This window comes from Rhincodon typus, chromosome 10 (assembly GCF_021869965.1).
Source record: "Rhincodon typus isolate 14 chromosome 10, sRhiTyp1.1, whole genome shotgun sequence".
NCBI classification, from domain to species: domain Eukaryota; kingdom Metazoa; phylum Chordata; class Chondrichthyes; order Orectolobiformes; family Rhincodontidae; genus Rhincodon; species Rhincodon typus.
The window spans coordinates 20670869-20679322 of NC_063341.1; positions in this window are offsets into that span (position 1 = coordinate 20670869).

An 8454-nucleotide genomic window follows, 5' to 3' on the forward strand; every position below is an offset into this window, starting at 1 on the left:
CATATATCTCTTAAAATTAGCATTGGTTCTGATTAAACTGGTGGAAACAAAATTAGGACAAGGAGAAAGCACTTTTCTGTACCTTGTTTAGATATCATATCATCTTTTTATCCTATTTGTATAAATGAAGGAAAGCTGAAGGCTGAATCAAGAAGGAAATGTGAATAGTAATCTTTGGAATACTTCTTGTTGTGCATGTGATATTAAAAATAAAAGCCAGTACAGACGTTCCTCTTCAATATGTGCAGCAATGATTTATCTATGTCATGATACTGTAGAAATAGTTTAAAATTCATTTATCCCTGTTAAAAAGTCAACTACATCCAAAAGCACTTTTGTACAACACCTAATCATTATTAAATGTTCAATATGTGTGGATATGAATATCATGTCATGATTACAGAATAATGATGGAATATGAGATAATCTAAGTATAATACAGTGGAGATCTGCAATCTTCTTCAATAAAAATACAAAAATACAAAACACAAAGAGCCAACTCAACTCCTGCAAGTAACTTTTCAAGTTTGGTGAGCTGGGAAACATGCAGTGTGCCAATCTGTGGTATATTTATCCTGTCATTTTAAGTTAATGAATCCATCAATCAATCAACCTCCCTTTATTCCTTCTTTCCTTCCTGCCTTCTTTCTTTCCTTCCTTCCAGCAGATTGTACTAGGTCAGCTGGTTTTGGACAAGAAAGGGATGGTCCTTTGGTCACAAGTCATGCTCCTCCTTTAAGCCGACTCTCACCGCAGCCTTCTAACCCTTGTCATTCACCATTTTGGACCCGCTTCGCTCGGTTCTACTACCCAGGCCGGCTGGTACGCTGAGATTTGTTTCAGTCTGACTTCCATAACCTGCCCTTATATGGTTACTGGTGGTAGTCTCAGCAATGGCCACCACTTGTCCTGGAACTGCTGGGACTCTAGAAGTGCCAGCCAATCGGATTGGCCAGCAATGCTGTAAGGTGAGACTTCCTCCCAGGCTGAGGGCAGAAGTTTCATCATGAACTAATTAATACCCTGCTGGAGGTAAAATGGCTGAAAAGATTTATTCATGTTATGAATGGTCAATACAAGGGAAGAATTTTTTTCTATGAGGGCAAACATCATTGAGACAACCAAGAGATAGTTACATGTTGCAATGGAAGTACCAAAGCATTCTGGACGGATGAATTAAGAGGACAGCATGGTTTTCCTTCCTTGTATTTCTTTTCTGTGTTCACAGGGAGAATACCATTGCCTTTGAGATCATATAAAACTGATCAATGTGAGTAATTCGTGTTTTCAGAAAGTTAGTTTATGAGGAAAAGTTGAAGCTATTGAACTGAATTTTACCAACAACCAGATTAGTGTGAAATATCATGGAGCTTCATGGACTATTTTTCTCCAGGAGCTCGGGGGAGTTAGCTCATCTATTTATCCACTGCTCTGTGTCATTATGTCAATATTAAGCCTTTATCACACAGCACTCACATATCCTGTGGTGGAAATATTCACTGCTGCTAGGACCTTCCTCCACTGGTGCTGTATTTAAAGCCCAGCCATGCACCAGGACAATCACTGCCAACCATAAATAGCCCTTCCCAGTACAGACAGTGGAGGGAAATGAAAAATAAAAGCTTCTGAGGGCACATTAATGGTGCAGTTTACTTCATTGGAAATAGAAGCTCACATTTCTACTACTTTACATCATTATCTGTCTGCTCGACTGTCGTTGTAACCACAGATACAAGAATCAGGCTACAGAGGTTACCCGTCCTTAGTATTATACCATGCTAGAACCTTGTCTAAAGGAGTGCTAAAACCTTTCGCTAAAACCAAATAACAGCTTGTCATTATTCAATACAAGAAAGCCTTCAAACAGCTGAAAACATTAACTTTTATTCAACAACAGGAAAAGTAAACTAAAAAGCATTGCAAAAAAGCTGTGTATGCTTCTGGGAACAAGCAAGAACTGTTTGTCCTTGAGAATCAACAGGTTTACAGCCATCATCGCTTACCCAACTGACGTCTATTGGAAGTAGATATCAATTAGGTCCTGTCTGGTCTGTTACACATGGCACTGCACTGCTCCATCATGGTGATGGTGCTGTTTCCCTGCTCAGTTCCTCATCTTCCTCCTCATAAGACTTCTCTACTCTCCCAGGTCTTTTGTCCCTCCTTTTTTTGGCTCCAGTTGTGCAGGGCCCAGGATGCAATACTATAGTGTCTGGCACTTGGGAGAAGCCAGTGGTTTCGGCAAAGTCTACTGTTTCAGCAGAAACACTGACCTTGTTATGGGAAAGAAGATGAAACAGTGTGATCTGCCACAAAGTGTATCAGTAACAGCCTTGATACATTTGTGTGTTGACGACATGAGAGATCTCACCCAGATCCCCAGTGGATCCCCGGAAGTAACTACTTGCATAAAGTTTTAGCACAGCTGTCGCCTTGAATGACCTGTTCAGGTCTCAGGTACCACTTCAACAGCAGCCACAGTTCTCCGATGGTGTCCTGGAGACATCCTCAGTCTGTAACACGTCTGGCTCATTTGGAGAAAATGGTCACAAGGGCGACAGACTTTGGGTCTCCTTTTCCTCCCTCAGCTATGAATTCTTCTTGTGGAGGCTGTTTGGCAACAGCTATGACTGTCAAAGACCACCACTCCACCCCAACCCCCACACTGTAAACCATATCTTCGTACACTTATATATTGAATTGTCTCCTCTCTATCCCAGCATTCCACCTCCAATCTCCAAAATCGACTCCCTTAACTTCCCCACCACAGCAGTGGCCTCTAATAATCTGCTTTAACTTTCAGTGAACAAACCTCCAACACTGACCATGGCTCACCCTCACCTCAGCTTGGATGGACAGCCCTGACTGATGAGTGATCAGACCCTTGAATGATCTCTGTGCAGCTCCCAGACTGACTTACCGCAAATCCCTTGATTTCTTGCACTGGACCTGCAGGACTAACCATAGCCCACTTCTTGGACGGTAGTGACACAGACCCCATGACTTTGACAACTCCAAACACTAACCGGATTCTGAAGAATGAAACTGGACAAGGGCTCAAAGTGACAGTGAGGTAGCATTTTAGTGAAAGTGATCACAACACCATATGTTTTACATATTCTATGGAAAAGGAGAAGGATGGTCTGCAAAACAAAAGGGTTTTGGATTCAGATAAGGCAGATTATCTTAAAATAGGGCAGGATCTGTCCAAAACAGATACTTGAGGGAGAATCCACAGCAAAACAGTGAGAGATGTTCATAAAGATGCTGCAAGAAGTACAGGCCCAACATGTTCCCTTTTGACTGAAATGTAGGTCCAACAAGCCCAGAGAACCATGGATATCTAGGAATATTCAGGACTGGGTAAAAAGGAAAAGGTAGGGATGTACAACAGGTACAAATGGAGTAACACAATGGAGAACATTGAGAAGTACAGAAAGAGCAGGGAAGAACTCAAGAAAGCAATAAGGAGAGCTAAGAGGGGGCATGAGACTCGCAAGATTATGGGGAATCCCAAAACATTCTACAAGTATTTCAAGTGGAAGAGAATAATCAGGGAAAGAGTAGGGTCTATTAGAGACCAAGGGGGCAATCTCTATGTGACATTGGTAGAGTGTTAAATGAGTATTTCACATCTGACTCTAATTGGGAGAAAGAAGGTGCAAGTAGAGAATTCAAGAAGATGGACTATAGTTCTTGGGCAGATTGATATTGGAAGTGAAGAGGTATTGAAGGTTTTGGCAGATTTAAAAGTGTACAAATCCCCAAGTCTGGATGAATTGTATCCCAGACTGCTGTGGGAGATGAGGGAGGAAATTACAAGGGCTCAAACCAAAGGGCTCTGTGGCTTTTGCCACAAAGGAGGTGAGGTGACAGAGGATGGAGGACCCATAATGTGGTTCTACTTTACAAGAATGTTGATAGACATAGCAAAACAACGATAGACCAGTGAGTCTAACATCAGTGGTAGGGAAATTATTAGAGAAAATAGTGAAGGAGAAAATGATTCCCCATTTAGAGAGGCAAGGTTTGATGAGGGATAAAGTCAGAAATCAAACAACACCAGGTTATAGTCCAACAGGTTTATTTGAAAACACAAGCTTTTGGAGCCTCAGTCCTTCTTCAGGTGCTAGTGAGAGAGATAGTATCAGACACAGAATTTATAAGTAGAAGATCAAAGGGTCACACCATTGATGAGGATTCAAAAACCAGAGGCACAAATTTAAAATTGAGTAAGCTAAGAATAAGATGGAGAATTATACATAACATGTTCATCCAAACCCTGAACTACTAAGAAAAAGCAGTAAAGTTCAAAGGACATTTCTGGAAGGAAAATGACTAAGGGGTATGGTAAGAAGGCAAGTAGCTCTAGTTATTCAATAGAATAGGGCAGGGTTGTTTGCAGTTTTGATATTTTCCTGTACAAAAGAACTTGAATTGTTATGAAGGGATCTGTTCTATTAAAGGATAAAGTAAAAGGTGGCTCATTGTCCTAGATTTTGAGGATGTGAACAATGTCTTTAAAGTTAATTAGGCCAGATCATGTATCTATTTTCTCTAAGTTGTAATGATCCCTGTTATTTTCGTCAATACCTTTGATGACCAAAAGCCTGAAGTATTGTTGTAATTGGCCTAAATTAAATTATCTCCTCCCGCAGGAGATTATTATTTAATATGACAAATCCCTTCTATGAAAGACATGTAACGATGAATTTCTATTGGCCTTTCTTCAAGTTGCATTCTTAAAGTAACAGCTCTGTTTGTGAATAGATTAGCTGGATTCCAAAATGCATGTAAAGAAAGAAAAAGTGTCAATAATATGGCTATTGTGTGAGATGTTAGAGAGAAGTAAATGTGTCAGACAAACATCGCATTATTTATGAGGAATTTGCTTGTGCAGAGTCATAGAGGAGGAAAAAAAATTAATAAATAAGTGATGGAGTGTGTTACAACAGTGAGTCCTGAAAATTAATAGCCATGGATGCTTAGTAGATATTGGGAAGAAGTGGTAGAGTCAAAGGATTGAGGTGGCATTATAAAGAATGATTTATAGCACAGACATTTGATGCCTTCACGAGTTAATAGAGTAGGACAGACATATCAATTATAAGATTGATAGGAAGCAAGAATTTTTAAGAGGAACTGTAGTTAAAACTGTTGACAAACAGTTCCACACCAGGAGGAACCAGCTGTATCAGATGATTCTATTATTAGGGACATGGATAGAAAACAAGTTTGTTGCAGGAAGGGGAAAGAACAAAAAGGATGGGAATATATAACAATCATCAAAATAAATTGACTATATTTGAACAAGAGATGACAGGAATTCAACTTTAAGTCCTTGGCAATTCCATTAATATTTTATTCAACCACTGGGTGAAAATGAAGAAATCGTATGAAATCACCCTGTCGATTAAGAATGGTATTGGAGAAAGGGAGGTATTTGATAACAGGAATCTCACAATGTTGCTAAATGGTAGGAGGGAAGAGAAAATACTTTAAGGGTTACTGTTTAGCCTAAAATCTTAGCAAATATGAAGATTGGGGCTGCTTGTTAATAACTTTTTAATTCAGTATCATGACATGACTTGCTACAAATGATACAATAAATGCTGGCTCAGCCAGCGACACCCACATCTCATCAATTAATAAGAAAATCTCTACTCCCAAAGATGAACTTTAGTCAATGAGAGATGGAAGATTCTGCTCTCTGTTCTAACCAACTTCTGTGTCATGGTGATTTATTTGAATAAAAGGTCTCCAGCTCATAGGCACTACAAAAACGTTATTATTGGAACATAGTGACTGGAAGTGACATTGCAAAGCTCAGATTTAATCCTTTTGACTGAGTATTGTGCAGAGCTGAAACCAATTCTCTACTCAGGGCGATAATTTGTATTGTAAATGAGAAAATTAGAGGCAGCACTGGTTACTGTACAGAAAAACTGCAAACTTGTAAAAAAAAAGGTTTCAAACATAGGAAAGACATTGCAGAATAATTGTAATAATATTTATGAAGCTCATGCAGCCTCATTATATCATATACAATTGAAATGAGGGAACAGGAAGAATGTGAGATAGTATCATTATTTATAATGGCAACTTGATATAACCCCATTCATTACAGCATCATCTTTGAGAATCAAATTTGTTCTGGGTTCTAACAAGGTGCATATCTTATAACGGGGAAAAACACGCAAATGGAACAATGAAGAAACAATGTCCATCTTGCTGATCTAATAGAGCAATTTAATGAAAGTGGTCTGTACTTGTGCTCATTATGACCATAATAATTAATTCGAAGACTTTCAGCTTATAAAATTACATTATGCTAAAAAACTATATGATAAGTACCCATGTTGTAATCATTTGTCTTTTGTATTATTCCAGTGTTGTAATTATTTTTAGATGCGGAAGATATTTGTACTTATCAAGATGTTAACTACAGACTAACCGAATGCTTTTCAACTTTGGCCACTAGTCTCTCAGCATTCAATATCTCCAGTGCGAAGATTAGTGTGAACTAAGTATAAAATGACCTGTATTATGTTCCATCAACCTTGACTCCAAACCTAATTGTAAAGGTTAAATAATGTAGTAGCATATCCAATTTCTGGGAGTGATGTCATTAGTTTTGTTTTTACAGATTGGAAAAGCTACAAAAGATAATAAACTGATTGGCTTCTACTAGTGGAAAGCAAGACTCATGCTGATGGAGTGGGAATGTTTGGATGAATAACATTCAGCTTTTCTGGAAGACTGTACCTGTAGCAGGAGTGCACTTGCACAGTATTTGAGTGTCAAATTAAATAATACGTTCTTACTGAATCCACTGCCTTCTGACGCAGACAAGAATCAAGTCTGACATTATGGGACAGAATCTGTGCATGCTTGAGTAAGCATAAAACCAGTGGTATTTCTCGAAAATTAGAAATTTAAATGTTTAAATTAAGTAATTTAGAATCACAGAAACACTAAAATCCACAGTTAGGAAGAACATAGCACATTGTGTCTTGGCCATTTCTCTGTAGTAACTAGCCAATTAGTTCCATCCCACACACTCTAAATTTTTTTATAGGTGCAGCTGGAAGCATTCATCCAGTTCTCCCACCAACAGAAACTCTGAAACAATTTTCAGTCGGGGTTGGACTGGATTTGCTTTCAAATTGAAGAGATATGATAGCAATTACATACATCCCCACCCTAAATCACTCAGAGAGTGTCTGTTAGAAATATATAGCCTATCTTCAGATTAACATCTCTACTTTAACCTCAGCACCTAACTAGCAGCATAATTGCTGACATTTTAAGGTCATAAAAATATACTTAGAAATAAGGTGGATTGAATTTCAGGAACTTTTATAATAAATGATGGTTTAAGACATGGTTATCAGCATCTTAACATTAGTTATCCTTTTTTTTTAACAGCCTGCAGGTAAAAGGATCAGGTAGTTTGAAACAAATAGATCAGTGTTTCATTGATTTAACAATAAGGGTGGAGATTCCTCTTGTTGACATTTAATTATGAATGCATCTTATGTCATTAGAGCCCTTTTAGCAAACTGGGTCAGGTGAACAAAGCAACATTTTCATTGAATCTTCTAAAATACGATTAGTATCCAACAAGGAGTGTGATTTGTTAAGATCTGAGAAGGAATCAGAATGTTATTGATTAGTGAAATTCTAGAAATCTTCTAGAATGATTCCCATTCTACAAAATGTACAAATGATAACACATCTTTGACAGTGGGCTGAATCCTATGCATTTTTTTAGGCTATGTGCAAGTTGTGTCTAGTTGTTTGGAGGGATTCCTGCTGCAAAGCCTAGCAAGAACTCTTGCATCTTACCAGACGTGCCTCATTAACTATCAACCCTGCTCTTTTGAATCCCTACATCCAATTCCAACCTCATCTTACTACATGCCATTGCAGAATATTTTGCCGCTCACTGGATTCCCACCGAAAGACCAATACCACTTGTGCCTGTCCCCTTTTAGAAAATTCACTATGCACCAGGACAAGTATTGGCAATCCAGCATCTTTCCTCACTAGCAATGCACAGCACTGACAAATCCAGTGTGCTCATGGCAGATAGCCAGCATGGCTGACACTCCCTAGCACTTACAACCCCATTCAGTTGCCAAATTTACTCCAGGCCATACAGTTTACCTGTCTTTAGCTACATCCCATCCAAACACCCTCTAGTTCAGCATTGCAATGCCCACTGTAGACTCACATCTTGTCATTGTCCAGTAGGGGAACGTCACATACAGGTAAACAATCTCACAATTCCAAATATGAACTTCTATTGCCAGCTACCAAAAGAGAACATAATCAATTCTAATAGAGGCTCTAGTTCACTCCACAGTGCAACACAAATGCTGTCATCATGACCAGTCCATGAATGTTTGCTGCACCCAGTTCTCACCTAAGGGAACTGCCAGGGTAGTTGTC